Source organism: Chelonia mydas, chromosome 24, assembly GCF_015237465.2.
Source record: "Chelonia mydas isolate rCheMyd1 chromosome 24, rCheMyd1.pri.v2, whole genome shotgun sequence".
Classification (NCBI taxonomy): Eukaryota; Metazoa; Chordata; order Testudines; family Cheloniidae; genus Chelonia; species Chelonia mydas.
In genome coordinates, this window is record NC_051264.2 from 6,332,747 (window position 1) to 6,351,032 (window position 18,286).

At 51.6% G+C, this 18,286-nt stretch overlaps 1 protein-coding gene across 1 annotated transcript in view; it reads right to left on the reverse strand.

Annotated features, from left to right (window-relative positions):
- Positions 1-13,680, reverse strand: part of SV2A (synaptic vesicle glycoprotein 2A) — a 59,130-nt gene extending 45,450 nt beyond the window's left edge. The window contains exon 1 of the mRNA XM_037883086.2: positions 13,482-13,680. The gene's annotated coding sequence lies outside the window, so the exon portion shown is untranslated. The remainder of the gene's footprint in view (positions 1-13,481) is intronic.
- Between the last annotated feature and the right edge of the window lie 4,606 nt (positions 13,681-18,286).

The following is an 18,286-nucleotide window of genomic DNA, read 5'->3' on the forward strand; positions in this document are numbered from 1 at the left end:
AAAGGGCATCCGTGCTCCCTCTCTCAAGAGTCAGTTCCCAGCGGAGGAGGCTGCTGGCTGTACCGCGTGGCTGGGGAACAATTCAATTCAATACCGCATGGCTGGGGAACAATTCAATACCTAGGCCCTAACGTCGAATGAAGGACCTCAAAAACGCAACAGGGAAAATTACAGACCAGGCTTTTCAGTGGTTTGCCAAGCAGGATGCGAGACGTTGGCAGAGGTCCCCTGAAAACCCACGTTTTAAACGATTAAAATACGCTGACAGGGCAGCTGCTCCGCTGTAGCGCTTTGAGGAAGACGCTCTAAGCCGAGGGGCGAGAGCTCTCCTGTTGGCACCACAGTGAGAAGCAGTAGCTAAAAAGCAAGGTGACAATGAATAATTGAGGATGACCCAGGCAGAGCGGAGGATGATACCAAAACATGAGGCCAATTGCTGAATGGTAAAGAAGGAGGAGGATGCGTTCGTTTGATATTGATGGAATGTCAGTGGTTTACTTTCGAATAACTAACAGGGTGCCTTGCCCAGAGGCTGGAGAGCTTGGGGCTAAACCAACCCTGATTACAAGATGGGGCCCACCTGAGGGGAACCAGGTGGTCCAATATAAAAGGCAGGAGGAAGGGGCAGAGGTGTATCTGGTTGAGAGAGAGAGAAAGGAAGGAACGCACGCACGCACGCACGCACGCACGCACGCACGCACAAACACTAACTTGGAAGCAGGGCCAAAGGGCAAGCTCCAGCCAGAGAGAGCTGGCAGAAGCAGGTGGAGCTCATGACTGGGGGCTTCCTTGATGACTGTTTTGGATTATTTTGCAGTTAAGGACTCTGAGGTTTGCATGAACTTTATTTGCCATTAAGCCAGCCTGAGTCAAGGGTGCTGTGAGTCACAAAATAGGCTATAGATTTCAGAGTAGCAGCCGTGTTAGTCTGTATCCGCAAAAAGAAAAGGAGGACTTGTGGCACCTTTAGAGACTAACAAATTTATTTGAGCATAAGCTTTTGTGAGCTACAGCTCACTTCATCGGATGCATGCAGTGGAAAATACAGTAGGGTGATTTTATATACACAGAGAACATGAAACAATGGGTGTTACTATACACACTGTAATGAGAGTTATCAGGTAAGGTGAGCTATTACTAGCAGGAGAGAAAAAAAACAACACCTTTTGTAGTGATAATCAAGGTGGACCATTTCCAGCAGTTGACAAGGCTATGTGGAGTACTTCTGGGGTCTGCCAGAGGGGGCTAACAAGGCTAAAACCCTTTCAAACACCCCCCGGGCACAATAAACAGCCACACTGCTACAGACAGCATAGAGGGGAGGATGGAAAAACAAATCATGAAAACGTGGGTCGATGGAGAACTGGGTATGTGTGATGTTAAATAACGGTGGCTGCAGGAAAGCTAACGACTCTAATGTGGAAATGTAGAAGAACCAAGTGAAAGAGGGCCCAAGTCAGAGAAATACCAGACCGGAAACGGAAAGAATGAGACTGAAGGAAAAGCCCAGAGGCCAGAGAGTGAGACAGCCATCAGGAAGGATAGGAAAGCGTCCCAGAACTTGGGTCCACACCTGTTCCATTTTCTCTCTCTATTGTCTGGCATAAACATATGATCAGAAACTATAAGTGACAATTGTCTGAAAATGTATAAATAAAGAGGAAAATTGATTAAGCCTAAATTAAGTGGACTCATGCCTCAGTTTCCCACCTTAAAGAGCCTAACACCATGGGCTCTGCGGTAGGTTGAATTTGTGTTAAAATCACAAGCTATCACTTGAATTTGCAAGCTAGAGGGCTCAGCCGGGAAGTGTCCAATCAGAGTCAGCTCTGCAGAGAGCCTGCTTAGAATAAGGTGGGCTGAGTTGTGCTGCTCCACTTTAGGGAGCAGCCTGCTTTGTCTCTCACTGGTTTTGGGTCACTGGGTGTTACCATTCTGGAGTTTAAGTAATAAAGTCATGTTCCAGGGCAACCTTCCACCAAGGGTATTCATGGTTTTTATCTAACTTTCCTGTGCGTATGACTAAACATAACAGGGACCTGATCCAGGACTGGGACTTTAGGTGCTACCATAATACACCTAATAGCAATGAACATGTACAGCGCCTAGCACCATGGGGTCCTGGCCCATGGCTGGGACTCCTAGGTGTTACTGTATTACAGATAAATAACTTTTAAAAGATCCCCATGTTCTCCAAGCCAGGATTCCAAGTCATTAGTAATTTTGGAGGTCCAATTTATGACACCATGGAAGAGACGGATTTTCAGAGAGTGCTGAGCCCCGTCCTCTGAAAACAAGGCCCCTCTTAGGTGTCAAGTCTTGCCAGTGTGTTTGGTGCTCCTTTTGAAAAGCCTGGCTTTTAACCAGCACCTTCTGTCCATGAAACAGAAGGAGCTTGGCCAATGCTAACTCAGCCCCATTGCTTCGCTATGAAATGGCCTTGGCCTCTAAACCATCTGCTGTGGAAATTCAGACATCCCTGGGGTGGGACGCAGGGGCTGTTTAACAGCCACATAGCACACGTTTGAGACAGGAATTGAAGAATGCTATGAGACCACAACTGCAAGTGGAGACGTAGGACAGCAGAATGTAAAAGGCCCTGGCATCCCGGTCCCAGAAGTCAGCTTCATAAACACTAACATATCACCAGGGCTTTAGCCACCCACAAGAGCTCAGGACCTTGGTCTCCCACTGCATCAAACAGGTGGCACCTCCAGCTGCACAGCTCCCTAGCACCATGCTGAGCCACTGACTCCATACCAAAGGGAAGAGCGCCCCTACGGCATCACCAGTGTCACTTCCTATGCCACCAGGGTCCTGCTTGGAGATCTACCATCCAAAGATCAATGTAGCCCAACCTTGCTTAGCTTGGAAAAGCCGAGTCATAGCTGGGGATGACCTGTGGCAGCATGGAAATTGATTATTAATATTGTCTATATAAGAATCCCCATATCTAGCTCTGGTCATCCCCAAGCTATCCAGAAACTCTCCCAAGCCAAGTACGGTTCAGATAGGTTGATATTGGGATGAGAGATCTCAGTATTTATATATAGTTATTCCCAAAGGTGCCATCAGCTGACAATCACAGACATAGTCCATGGCTGTTCCAAAAACTCCCTTTCAGAATCAATGGAAGGAGCAGTTAAGCCCCTTTATGTAGTTGAGACAGCTACAAACAATGGAAGGACTGCCCAAGGCAGGTCAGAGCTGAGCTTGGTGGGCTTGGGAGCAAGGGGGGGTGGGGGGGTATTCCCTAGCTGCAAGTGCAAGGGCTAAGATATCAGTTTTGAAGGCCTTGTGTGTTGGAGGCAGAGAGTCAGGAGAAGCAGTTGTGAGCATGATCCTGGGAGGAAGCAAAGAGAGAGAGATGCTTGGGCACAGTGCTCGCTGGAGTGGCAGACATGGGAATTTCTGAGCAAGGAAATTGCCTGCTGTTTGTTGCTCCCGGGTTCAGGCAACCAGGACTCTGAGGACATTTTTTTTTTTTTTTAGTGGTAAATAATCAAGGTTCCCCCCAAACAATATCCCTGGCTCGTATCAATATTTTACAGTGAAATTTCCCTTAAGCAGCCATTCCAGGGCTCAAGAGACAGAGCTTAACAGGGCTGAGCCTTCTAATTAAGGGGGAGGAAACTTTTCAAAGAGCAGTGGCGAAAGTTGGGCTCTTAGATCTCCAGTTAAGTCTCTAAATAAGGGGCCTGATTTTAAGAAGTGCTGAGGACCCAAGAGCCCCCATTCGGCCTCAGATAGGAGCTGCTGGGTGACTCCGTACTTGAAAAATCAGGAGACTTATTTAGCAGCTTCAATAAGGATTTAAGGATGGGATTTACAAAACCAGCCAGGGCCCGGATCCAGATTTAGACACCCCGTTCCCATTGATTTCCTTTGAAGATGTGACTTAGTCAGAGACCTGTGATCCTCTCAAGCTCACCCTACCTACTTGTGAGAATCTTGGCCAATACATTTGGGAGATGCTTTGGGACATTCTTCCGAGACAAGCCTCTTGAAGAAGATCCCCTGCATTGGAATAAGAAGTGGATTTCGCGTAAGCAAAAGGACGGTAACATCCCAGCAAGGCACAAGGACCCTGTTACACACAAATCACAGACCAATTGGCCATAATAGAGATGCCAACAACTCTGTGCCAGCCAAAGCTAGTGGGAAATAAACCTGCCACTGTATACTTTAATATGCCGATTATAAATGATACGGCAGGCAGACCAGAGAGAGCAAAGCTTAATCATTTCTAGGCTGGCCTGAAGACCCTCCTTTCCCAATAGCCATAGGGGAAGGGGGTTGGGATAGTTCATGAATGGCCAAGAGGTATATGAGAATCGATTTGCAACACACGCCCCCCAGCTCAGCCCCTGCAGGGAAGCCCTAGCAAGCTGACGCTGGAGCATTCTGAAATGCCTGCAGGGGAAAATGACCCAGTCGCTGTACCTTGCCCACGATGGAAATAGCGGGGTCCAGGGACTCCGGACTCCTGGGTTCTATTCTTCTGCCTCACACGCACAGGGCAGAGGAGGAATCGTACAGAGGGGGAACCGAGATGAAGAGACTTGCCCAGCATCACACAGGCAGTCGGGGGCAGAACCTTTTCTTGAACCCAGATGTCCCTCCTCTCAAGCCAGGGCGTTTGCCACCAGGCCGGCCTCGCTCCCTGCTGTCCTACGTCGGAGGGAAAACGGCAACAAGGGAGGCCGACGCGCGATTGGCATCGGGGACCTGGCCAGGGCGGGGAGATGAGCCCTGGTGACAGCCCGGAGAGCACCAGATAACACACAGATAACAAGGCTGTCAATGGCTTCTGGGCAAGAGCTCCCGTTTCCTGCTTGTAGACTCCAAGCAGGGGCTTGGCAACCGGCCCCCCGCTCCCCCGCAGCCTCATGCTGGCCCAGGGGCCTAGCGGAGTAGGGCTTGGTGCTGTCCAAACCAGTCTGGCGAGCCGTCACCTCAGAGCAGGATGTCTCCAGGAGGGGGAAAGCTGTTCCACAGGGAGCATCAACAGAGCACCCCAGCGAGAGGAGGGGACAGCGGGTGGGGGAAGGACCCGACTACGGACAGCAGGGATGGCTAATGGGGGAGGAAGGATTCCCTAGCGGGCAGCACGCTGGCCTGAGACTCAGCAGGGCCCTGCTGTTTGACCTTGGCCAAGCCACGTCCCTTCTCCAGGGGGCTGTTTTCCGCCCCACCCTGTGTCTATTTACACCGCTTGTCGCTGGCACCAGACCATGGCGGGCGAGGGAGCAGCGGCTCCTTGATCCCAGCCTGTTTGACAGGGGACACCTGCAGCGCCCTAAAGGATGGGCAGCCGCCCTCTCTCCTCACCAGGAAGGGGCTGCTGCTGGGAAGCGGGGCCGGCCAGTTCAGCCCCAGCAGGCACCAGAGAAAGTCCTGGAGGGCTGCATCCAATTCTGGTCATCGCTGTGTAGAAAGGATGTAGAGAAACTGGGAAGGAACCAGAAGCGAGCGACCAAGGTGGTCCAGGGGCTGGAATGCCAGCGCCGTAGGAGCAAAGGCTGAAGGGACTGGGTATGTTTAGTTTGGAAAAGAGGAGATGAAGGAGGGGGACATGGTAGCGGTCTTCAAATCCTTGCAGTCCCTACTAACCCTCTGGTACTATGAAAGCTCCCTGCCCAGGGGATCATCTCCCCAAGCCCTGGCCAGCCCACAGCCCACCCCACACATCTATACCAGCTCGACAAAAAGCCAGTAACACAGAGAGGGCCTCTCTCTCCGAGACAGGGCCAGCTGGAGCGCCAGGCCAGCCAGAACCAGCCCCTGCCCCCAAACTCCCCTGGGGGGCAGAAGCAGCACTCCTGGAGGAACATCTTTCATCCAAGCCGCAAGCGCCCTAGATACTGTTGAGAGAGGGAGAGGGAGAGGGAGAGGGAGGATTATCAGCAGTACCTGGAGGTCCCCACCACCTGAGACCAGGGCCCTGTTGGGTGCTGCGCAGACCTCTCGAGAAGCGCACGCTTCAGGGCTGGAGCCCACTGTTACCTATTCCAGATGAGGGTGAGACCCATGGGCTGGGAGGGTAGATTATCCCACCTCTGCTACGGTGGGGTTCTTACCCCTTCCTGTGTCGGCCACTGGGCTAGGCGGACCTGGGGTCGGAGCCAGTCTGGCAGTGCTTGTGTTCCCCAAGGAGTCATGCGCCTGGCAGCACGAATTCACAGCCAAACAGCTCTCCCTAGCAGGGAGCTTCCCCCAGGGCCAGTTGGCATTGCCCTCGGCTCAGTTCTGGTCCATTCCTCCGCCGGGGGCGGGGGGGGGCAGATCTGGACTCTGCAGGGGGAGAACGGCCCCGCCAGACCCACACACGGGCAGATGGTTGGTGGCAACCATCTTCGAGAAGCAGGACATCTGCAGCTCAGAGCGCTACTCTGGGCAGATGCTGATCTCGCGCATGCGGACATGACGCCGCCACTGATGCTCATGGGGGGATTGTCTTTTGTTCTCCCCACGTGCACCCAGCTGGGCCCGGCTTTGCAGCAGTTCCGGGCATGGCAGGAAGCGCTCAGCGGGGTCGCAGGCCCAGCTGCAGCCTGGCACGCGGCGGAGGCCGGGGGGAGAGAGAGAAGAGGCCGGCCTGGTTTTGTTTCCCAAGCTGAACCTCATTTAAAAGCACATTTCTGGGTATTCATTTCCTATGCTTCTTAAAGGATACTGGGAATCACAGGGGCCTCTCCCTAGCAGCAGAGCCCTGCAATGCTCCTCAGTCCCAACCTGCAGCCCCCTCTAATGTTCCACACCTGGGCTCCCCCCGTCAATCCCAACCCACAAGCCCTCAGCTAGGCCAGGTCTGGGCCCCCTCCTGCTCCCTAGCTCTGCTGCTGCCCCTCAATCCCAACCTGCAGGCCCATCCACCCACCCACCCAGCTGTGCCAGTGCACCCCAACCCTGCCCTGCAGGGCCCCGCTCCCTGCCATTCCACCACTTTCCCTAAAGGAAGCTGCCAGTCATGCTATAGGAAACAGAGACATCCACGAGGAGGGGCGCAAAGCCCAACAAACCCATAAGCCGATCCCCAGTTACAAACCCAAGTCTCCGGGAGAAGGGGGCCAGAGCAGGAGACCAGCCGGAGCAGAGGAAGCCTGGCATTTTGCCATCGCCGTCTAGCCCCTGGGGCAAACACAGATCAGAGACTCACCGGACCCTAACCCGGCTCACGACTTAATGGTGCTTTTGCCACCTTGGAGCCCTTGAGGCCCTGGGCTTACAAGAAGGGCTGCTTGTCACAGAGCTAATCCGAACCCTGCGGCTGCATTAACCCTTCCCATACTGGGGTTTTCCACATTGCGCGGCCAGTAGCTGCTTTAGGGGACTTGCCTAGTCCTACTGGCCAGTGAGTCTGTGGCCTTATGGGAGTGAGGGGGTCCATGTCCCCCTGAGTGATGCAGCCAGCTTGCGGCATCTCTCAGGTTGCCCAGAACCCAGCTTCCCATGGATTCGGTGGGGCAGCCAGTGAGTTGTCCCTCATGTTGTGTCAGACCTAGAGAGAACAGACCTGCCTGGGCTACCCAAGCCCCTGAGCCATGGGGCAGCTGTGAAGATGGCCCTGGGAGCCCTGGATCCACAGGCGCAGCTCCCTGCCCCTGCCCGGTCCTGTCCCGCATAGAACTCCCTGCCCTCATGACAGAGAAAGTCACCCCACCTTGCCCATCCCCCAGCACATGGTCTGATCACGCCAGCCCCTCCAGCCTGGGGAAGGGGCTGCCCCACAAGGCGCAGTAACATGAGGGCTGGCGGGAGGGCGAGGGGTTTTCTGTCAGAAACATGACAAAATGAACAAGCCCTCAGGACACACCTCCTGCCAGCAGTGACCCGCACGCATAGCAACTGAGCCCAGCTGTCCCATAACACACAGCCTGGCCTGGCACCATTTTGTGGCCACTGCGTGGTTCGCCCACCTGTCCCCTTCTGGTGGGTGCCTGGGCCACAAAGAGCCTGCTACAGCCTTGAGACACTGGAGAGGGGCCTTTGAGCTCAGGACGGAGAGGCCCGTGCCATTAAATCCAGAGGGCCTGGGTTCAACCCTGCTGCCACTGCGAGCCAGGTATGAGTAAGTTTACGGAGCCACACTGGGCTGCTGCCCTGCATCCATTTACACCAGTGCCGAGTGGGTGTCTGCCATTGCCAGGGCAGAGCGGCCGTGTTCCCACATCCAGCTTCCACTGGTGCCCGAGGTGCAGGGCAATGGAGGAAACAGTTAAATAAAGGTCCCCACGATACCCTGCTCCCTTCGCTGCTCAGGGATGAAACTAACTGGTCCGGACACAGCAGCTGGGCTGCTGAGGGCTCACCGTCCACTAAGGTTGCCAATTTTGATTGGACATATTCCTGGAGGTTTCATCACAGGACATAATCCTGGAGGGCTTGCAACCTTACTCCCCAGCTCTCAGCATCTACACCAACTCCGCCTTGGGAGACCTGGGTGTGTGGCACCCAGAGACCATGGTGGTGGGCATGGGATACGAACCTAGATCGGATCAGTTCTGCCTAAGCTGCACCCATGCTGACTAACACAGGGAAAAGGACATGGCCATTCCAGGTGCTTTATCCCAACCCCCCCAGTGAGGGGCAGTTACCATCAGAGATGGGTCGAGAGCGGCTCCCAGATCTGGGATCTCAGCAGCTTCAGAGCCGGATGCAGAAGACCAAACTGCGTAAGAGGATGGGTCTTTAAACCGCAGGCACTGCACACTCCACCTAACGCCGGGGGCAGGCGCGCTCTTATGCACAGAGCCCTGCAAATCTGCAGATATCCACAAACCATGTTTGGCATCCACATCCAATCCGCAATTTTGTATCCACGCAGGGCTCTGCTTAGGCAGCCAAAAGCATCCCAGCCCGGCTACTGGCCCTCCTGCCTTTCGCCCTCGTTGGCAATAAAGATTGTCCCTAGCCAAGCAAAAATATAGGCCATTTACCAGGTGGATAAGATAGGCAGTGGGGGAGCTGTGCTGGCAAAGAACCATTCCTAGAGGGGTCGCAGCGCCATCTCGTTCTTCTAGCAGAGCAGCCTGCCTGGTGACCCAGCCTCGCCCCTGACCCGGGCTCTGAAATGCATCTGGGCACCCACTGCATTGCCAGTCCCAAAAAACCCAGAGCAGGCTGGGAATTTTCCAGTTAATTTTTTGTCATTGTTGTTGTCAGCAAAATGCCAGTTTTTCCAGCAGAAACGTTTTTGTTTGGAAAGGGGCAGCGTGTGTGTGTGTGTGTGTTTGCGCGCAGGGGCGGGGGGGGGGGAGTTTCAACCTTTTCTACATGAAAAATTCCCGTTTTCTGGACAAATAACTTTTTTGTTTTGAAATGAACGCTAAAGCATAGGGGGGTTAACAATGGTCAAAACCAAAATGAAAATGTGGCAGTTGACCCAAGCCAGATTTTTTTTTTTTTTTTTTTGCAAGCTGTCAGTTTGCGCAAGTTTTCAAGATGGACTTTTCATCCTGATTTGGCAAGGGACATTTTTTTCGACCTCTCCAAAAATGTTTGCAGGACGGGAAGACCAGATCCCGCCCTGCTGTGCTGAGACCCCTGCGGAGATGACAGACAGGCCAGTGTGTGGCGGGGTACTAATTCACGGTCACTTTCAGGGAGATGTTTCCAGAAAGCGTTGAAGGAGCAATGAATATCGGCAGAATCCAGGCCGGCAGCTAGAGAGAGCGGAGCGTTTGTGCCTCGAATTGCTGGGGGGGGCGGGGGGGCAGGGCAGGTTGGAAGACGAGCAAATGCCCAGATCTTCACAAGCTTCAGCTCGTTCATTGCAAATGATGTTCCCCTTGGGGCAGTGCTGGCAGGTCAGGCTTGTGAGGGACTGCAGAGAACAGAGCTAAGCCGGGCTTTTCCCCCAGGTCTCACAGGCAGGCCTGCTTGTTTCCTACAGCTGAGCAGGCTGGTAACTGGATCTGCTGGCAGAGGCTACTGGAAAGCGAGGGGTGCAGAATGCCCCCTACAGAGGGTCACTAGGCAGGGATGTGTCTGACAGGGAGATGCATACAAATGGATTTCACCGACGATCCCCCCTGCAGCCAAGGAAACGCTTAGATCACCCCCAGTGACAAAGCTGGGACCAGAGTGATTGCAGGGACCCGGTGGCAGTGGGAGGAGACATGCTACAGAAACGGCCACAGCAGTTCTTTGCCCCGTCCAGCCACTTCCCTCTGAGGGGCTCATAACACTTTACAATCACCAACGAATTCAGGCCGCAATGCCCCTTGTGAGGGTGGGGTCACTGTCCACATTTTACAGAAGAGGAAACCGAGGCACAGAAAGGCGTGACTTGCCCAGCATCATGGCAAAGCTAGAGAGACTCCCAGGACTCTGTTCTAACCACTGCCCCACTCTCCTTTCCCTTCAGGGCCTGACCAAACCACTGCCAGAGCAGTGGTCAAACGCTCCAGCCCAATACACATGCCCACCTCTTGCTGACGCCAACGGGAGCCAAGCCAGGATGAAAAAACCAGCCTGGGCCACTTGGCATGAACGGGTACAGCTCCACTGACACGGGCTGTGTTTGAAGGTGAGATCTCAGGAGGGAATAGGGAAGATACATTCAGGAATGCATCCCTCAGCCAGCCAGCCAAGTCTCTCAGCCAGCCAGCCACTTCCCCCAGAAAGACTATTTTTATCTTCGGCAGCACAAACACACCTGAGAACAGTGTGTGTGTGTGTGTGTGTGTGTGTGTGTGTGTGTGTGTGTGTGTGTGTGTGTGTGTGAGTGAGAGAGAGAGAGAGAGATGGGGTGGGAGGAAAGGGGAGAGAAAAAAATGCACGGATAAAAGTGTAAGTCAAGCAGGATGAAACAGACCTGGCCATTTATGTACTGTGTGTCAGAGAGTGGGGGGGCATGATTTCAAGTTAAAAATAGCCCTTCTAAAATAATAATGGCTGCACCTCCCGTCACCCCTGGATGTGGGAGCAAGCAGCGCAGCCTGGCCACATCACCTACACGTCCAGCCATACAATCTACTTGCCCACCCTTCCAAGGAGGACGGAGAAACCAAGGGTAAGCAAGTTGCAGTGGGGGAGGTTTGGTTGGATATTAGGGAAAACTTTTTCACTAGGAGGGTGGTGAAACACTGGAAAGTGTTACCTAGGGAGGTGGTGGAATCTCCTTCCTTAGATATTTTTAAGGTCAGGCTTGACAAAGCCCTGGCTGGGATGATTTAGTTGGGGATTGGTCCTGCTTTGAGCAGGGGGTTGGATTAGATGACCTCCTGAGGTCCCTTCCAACCCTGATATTCTATGATTCTATGATTCTATGTAATTCACTCACCTAAAGGGCAGGGGAGGAATTGTTACTTGCCCTAGGCCAGTGGGATTTTGCAGAGTAGGGCCAGTGCGTGTGTGGATCAGGCACTTACGAAGCAGACAGCTGGGATAATGCATCTTCTGAGAGATTGTGTGTGCGTGAGTGTGAGTGTGAGAGAGAAGGCAGGATTTAAATGCAAACTGGGGAGTCAAAAATAGATAGTGCTGACTCTGCATTCTCTGTGTGCGAGCCACAGTCACATCCGTACACATTGTACGTATCCCTGCACTCCCCAGGTAGATCACGTTCACACACACCGACTCGAAAAGGCTATTAAAACTGTAAATCTGCAGAAGAGAAGAATGAGGGGGGATTTGACAGCAGCCTTCAACTACCTGAAGGGGGGTTGCAAAGGGGATGGAGCTCGGCTGTTCTCAGTGGTGGCAGATGACAGAACAAGGAGCAATGGTCTCAAGTTGCAGTGGGGGAGGTCTAGGTAGGATATTAGGAAAACTATTTCACTAGGAGGGTGGTGAAGCTCTGGAATGGGTTACCTAGGGAGGTGGTGGAATCTCCATCCTTAGAGGTTTTTAAGGCCCAGCTTGAGAAAGCCTTGGCTAGGATGTTTTAGCTGGGGATTGGTCCTGCTTTGAGCAGGGGGTTGGACTAGATGACCTCCTGAGGTTCCTTCCAACCAGGGGCAGCTCTACCAATTTTGCCGCCCCAAGCAGTCGCTGCCGAATTGCCCAAAAGCCGCGGCGGCCGGAAGAGCAGCGGGGCTGCCGCCGAATTGCCGCCCCATTTGAATGCCGCTCCAAGCACCTGCTTGGAAAGCTGATGCCTGGAGTCAGCCCTGCTTCCAACCCTGATATTCTACGATTCTAAGAGCTGGCGACAGCTCATTTCTGAATGAACGACGCAATGTACTTTTAACGAACACAAATTACCTCCTACGCCCATTCCCCCTCTCTGAACAACCCCATCCAAGTTCCTTTATGCGGGCTCAAATAATACGAGAAGGGACGAAAGGTGCTAAGTTTTAAATAAACAAATTAGCGTCCTTGAAGAAAACAATGTGACCCGCTTCTTTATGACAAGGTCATTCTCACCCGGCCAACACCATCTCCAGTCTCCTCACCAGTCCCTTTTTTCCTCTCGATATTCACTAAAGCCATGTCAAGGCAGTTATATTTACTGCGACGCAGCTGTAACTTAGGGACTCGACAAGGGAGAAGGGGAAATCTAGATGTAATTAGATCTATCGGAACAAGGTCATAGGCTCTTCTCCTCCCTGGTAGAAACGATGGTTTTTAAAGCCATAATCTTAGCAGCTGTGTCAAGGCAGCTTATGAAGGATTGAAGCTGTTTAAACCCAGAGCTAGTTTTGATTTTAAGAGAATCTACAAGCAGACATTTCATCGTCAAAGTTGGAATCCCCCAAAATACCCTCCTACGTATATAAATGCATTGCTGCTATTTAAAATCTGTACCAAGATTTAAGCTGAGCATCTCAGCAAATAAACACAATCAGCAGTTTCCAGACAAGGTTATTTATTTTTGAACCTATTTCCTTTTGCCATTTCTTTGATCAGAGCTGTTGATCAATACAGTACTTACTCCTGGGTTTAAAAGAGTGGTTTAGTTAAACACACACTTATAAATCCCAAATGTGCCAAAGACGATTTGTTTGGTTGGATTGGAAAGGGTTGGGACTTGAGTTAACAAGTGATTTCGCTTCATTTGAAACCCCCGTTCTTTTAGAGACCTCCTCATAGACCAACAAAAACCATGGCGACAATAGATAATGAGAGTTTTTAAATCTACAGTCCCCAAGGTCATTTTCCAACACATACACCCGCTCCCAAATCCGGTACAGATTTCTTCCCCTGTTCAAGACGTGTGGGTTTCATCGATATAAATAACCATCCCTCCAATGAGATGCCCATCACCCAACCTACCAAAGATCTATCTGCATAGATGCCAAGCTGTAGGATAGCTGGAATAATCGGGGCAAGTGAGATGACCGGACGCTATAAAAACTCATACACAAATAAAAAGACAGACAAAACCTAGAGGCAAGGTTTTTCAGGACAAAATGGCCACACCAAAGGGGAGGGGGGAAAAAAACCCAAAAAACCTTTCTACATCAACAACTATGTATCCAATTATACTAATTAAAGCATCTTGTTTTTACAAAGACATTTGTTTTCCTCCTTACCTGGTCTATACTCCGCTCTGCCACAGCCCTCCTTTAAGTATCTGTCTCGCGTGATATTATGAAGGATGCTCTGGCAGGGATACAGGAAGGAAATAGCTCATGGGTACCAGAACGAGCATTAGCATCGCAGCCTTCTACACACACACTGAACATTGGGAGAGTCCATTGTAACAGCCCAGGGAAGGGTGGTAGCAGGACCGGCTGCTATAGAAAATGAAACAGAGAAGGAGGAGGGGTTGTCTTTTTTTTTTAATGAACCAGGAAAAAAAAAGAGAATGCCTCCCCCAGCCGGTTACCCATCAGGGGGGAATCTTCTGCAAGATCAGGTTGCCTCCGTCAGGGACGAGATTTCAGTTTAACCTGCTTCACTGAAATGCACTGAAGGAGGTGAGACTGACTGATGGTGTATTATTAGTCAGTTTTAGCTGATAGCTGCCCCTGGACAGCTTTGCTGGGAGGAATGGCAGCAGCAGAAAGATACTTTGTGTTTGTGTTTGTTTTTGCTCGGAGATGCTCGCAGTCACCTATCGCAATTTTTCGCCCCCCCCCCCCCCCAACCATCACAACTGCAGAGACTCAGCACGCTGCATTTAAATGTGATTTTTCAAACAGGAATCAATGGCTTTTTTGTCGGGGGGGAGGAAAACCAAACAAACCCAAATCCTTGATGTTAGCCATTTGAATTACACATCTCAATACAGCAGAGTTAAACTATCTAGATTCTCTGGCCCCCGTTACTGGGGGTATTCGAGCGGCTCGGTCTTGGAGTTATTTTATCCTCACCACGCTCCCGTGAGGTAGGATGGGGAACTGAGGCACGGAAAGACTAATTGACTTGCACAAGGTCACTCAGAGAGTCTGTAGTGGAGCAGGGAATTGAAGCCAAGTCTTGTAGATCCTAGGTTAGCATCCTAACTGCGGGATTATCCTTCCTCTGTGCATGAGCTGCACACAGCCACCGCCTAAGGCCTGGCCCACACTAAACATTTTAGACTGACAGAGCTCCATCGCTCTGCGGTGCAAAAAAGGCAACCTGAGGGCTGCAGCTGTGCCAGCCTAACCTCTGGGGTAGAGGTGGCTGAGTCAGTGGAATAATCCTTCCGTTGACCTTGGTGCCACCGCTGGGGGAGGGGCAGTTCCTACAGAGCTGGAAAAAAAACCCTTCAGCCGCTGCAGGATAGTTGACACAATGGGGATCACGGCACCGCATCTCTGCCGCTGGAGTTCCTGCTGCGGAGACAAACCCTGAGTAATGCAGGGTGCACAGTGGGCTTGGAAGATCAACTGCGATCTGCAACAGTACGACAACCTTCCAACTTCCAGGGCATTAGTAGGGCTTACCTTTCAATCAGCCACCAAAGTTTCTTCGTTATGGTGTTTCATTTCCCTTGGAAAGGAGGAAGTGGGTTGGGTTTGGGGTTTTTTTTTTTTTTTTGGTTGGTTGGTTTTTTAAGTGGGGGAACGTTTACAGCAAAGAGTCCAGTGAATGCATCCGATGAAGTGGGCTGTAGCTCACGAAAGCTTATGCTCAAATAAATTGGTTAGTCTCTAAGGTGCCACTAGTACTCCTTTTCTTTTTGCGAATACAGACTAACACGGCTGCTCCTCTGAAACCTGAAATAATATTGTAACAAACCTGTGGTTACAGAGGACTTCACTGTTACTGCCATGATACCGTTCAGGACTTCACAGAAACAGCAAGGATAGAATTCAAATCCTCCTGTGCCAAATGTGTAGGGCCTTGCCACTTGAGCTAAAGGAGAATCACCATTAGTTGTATGCAGTATAGGGCCAATGACACACAGCTGAGCGGTTCCAATTATGTACAGGGGAGGGCAGTGGTGCAGGCAGTAGCCAGCTCCTTAAATTATCTTATTTGGATCCCAAGCCTCAGGTAACAAAGCATCAGAGGGAGATACACTTTCTTCCAACACTGAACAAGGAACTTTAATAACTAAAACGGTATCATCCCTGAAGTTCCCCCGTATCTCCCGCTCCACTCCTGCCTAGAACCTTCCCCAGCCCTCTGTCCAGGCTGACTCCTTTGTACAGGCTTAAAAGAAACAATCTTTACTCAAAATCCAAGAGCCATGAACTCAGAGGATCTTTCTAAGCAGTCACACCTTGTTTATGTAGATTTATAAAACAGTCATCAAGTCTCCTTCAAATACATATATTGTTTGTATTATGTTAGCACCCAAAGCATGCCCCTCCCACCCACCCACTCCCCAAGATCGGGGTCTCATTGACATAGACAAGAGGGGAAGGGGACTTGCCCATGGTCACCCAGCTGATCAGTGCCAGAGCTGGGACTAGCACCCAGGTCTGCTGAGCCACTGGGTGGTGTCCTACTCAGTGGGTCACATGCCTTTCCCGCCAAGATAATCAAACAACAAGCAACAGTTAACAACCAACGCCCCGAGCCAACGGCAGACAAAGGACACTTCCGCCAGCCTCAGTACAAACCTTCGCCAACCAAACTCCAACCAACCTCATCCAAAGGGCTGAGCACGGAGTGGGGCCTTTGAATAGCCATACGCATCGGGCCCAATTTTCCATTGCCCTGGCCTGACACAGTTATTCACCTCTGTGCAAAGTGCAACTGCATCAGAATGGGGATGTATCATATAGACTTCCCAAGAGGTGTTTGTTTATTTATTTAAAGTCCTTATCTGTCCCCCATTACCGTGGTATCTGAGCACCTCGCAATCTTTGATGAATTTATCCTTGCCACCCCCCTGTGAGTTACAGCTGTGCTGTTAGCCCCATTGTAAAGATGGGGGAAACTAAGGCACGGAGCGACTAAGTGACTTGCCCAAGGTCATACAGGGAGTTTGTGGCAGAGCAGAAAATTGAACCTAGCTCTCCTCGGTCCAGCTAGCGCCCTAACCACTATGTCATCCTACCTCTCAAAAACCCAAGACAATGAAGAATCTGACCCTGTGACTTGGGCCATTCCAGAGCAGAGGACACCTTGCCACTACGACTCCAGGGCTGATGGCTTATGTGCTTTGGCCAGCGGAGACCCAACTCACAAAAACATCTCTATTCTGGACAGCACTAAAGCATGTCCGAGTCCCATTGAAGCCAGGGGGACTTAAGCATATGCTTAAAGTTTAGCACACACTTAAGTGCTTTCCTGAGTCAGGGCCCCTCCCCAGGGTACAAAGCCAGGAGAGACATTGCGTCTGTTCCTGCTGCAAATGCCAGCTCAGCTAGTGCCCTCAGCAGAGAGGCCAAGGAGAATCAGCCACCCAGAGACCAGACTCCCCTCTGGTGCCTGCAGTTTGGGGCTGGGGGAGGGGGGAGGCACACATGGGGCAGTGCAAGAGGAAGCTTGCAGTGCAGCTAGGCATGAGCTGCAGGGAAAGGCGGGCCCATCAGTCCCCACAGAGGAGGAGTGTGACATCATCCAGGATCTATGCAGGCTGCGAAATCCACCTCTGGAAAAAAAAAAAGGCCTTGGTTCTCATGCAGGGCTGAAGTCAGAGACTGACTTCCTGTTGAACTGAAGGATCTTCCTGGGAGCCCAGGGAAATGGGGCAGGTGAAACTGACCAGCAAGGTCAGTTCACCGCAGCAGGTAACTATCCCAGCGCCTCTGCCCGGCCACTCACATCCACCCTGCTCAGACTGCAGCATCAAGGCCAGTTTGGAGGACTCCTGAACACATGGCTGCAGTCTCAGCAGGTCAGCTCTGCAGCGCCTGGCGAGTGATTCACAGTTCAACAACTGCCTCTGCAGAGACTCTGCTGCCCGTCAGCGTGACAGCCGTGCAGGTGACACGGCCTCCGGTGAAGCATAATTGTGCAAGCAGGTGGGAAGAGATAGGGTAGACGGCTGGTGCAATGGCTTCCCCAGCCCTGGGTTCAAATCCCAGCTTTGACCACAAGTGAAATGGATTTGAGGAGTCTCAGCTTAAGGCCGCATCGAGACGGGAACCTTTTCTCTGGTATAACCTATGGTTTGAATTTAAACGGACATTGTTACACTGGCATTAACCCACTCGCCCACGTGGGCACACTTAATCCAGTACCAGAAGTTCAGTGGATGTCACCGGGGAAGGGCTGTAGAATCTGTCTATCGGTATAACTAGGTAACATAGATCAGCCCCTGTCCTTAGGAGAGATTCACCCACAGCACAAAAATGTCCATATAGATTAGCACTGTGCCTCAGTACCGAGACACCATTCGTGCTATACAGCTTGGGGCTTATTTTTGCAGAAGATGGTTGACTTTCATGAGCACTTTCTATAGGCTTCTGTCAGACCATTGATTCAGGGCATCAAGCAAGCCTGCCGGATCTGAGGCAGCGACTTGGCAGATAGCTTTGTTGACAGAAGAGCTCGATAACAGAATGGAAAGCTGCAGCGAGATCTCGAACACGCTGATGACATGGTCTTGTTGGCTCACATTGGTGGGTCGCTGCAGCCAATGGCCCACCTGGTCAGGCAAGAAACAGCATGCATCAGTCTGGTTATTAATCCAGGTAAAAGTAAGTCCCCGGCCTTTACCATGGGACAACCTCCAGCTCTAGAGTATAAACAGCTCAGCATTAACCTGCCTGGATGGGACATGGAGCAGGTGACAACAGCTGTTAAGGAAAAGTTAGCACATGTGACTCCATTTTGGCTTGGGGCCCACCATTGTTTAAATGCCAGCACATCATACACCAGGAGGAGTGATCCTTAGATACTGAATCCCTGTGAAAATCCTCCTCCTTGTCTCCAGCCTGCCTTGACTCCCAGTATCTGGTTTTTGTTAGTCTCTAACTCCCTGTCTCTTGGCCTTGATGTGTGGCCTCCC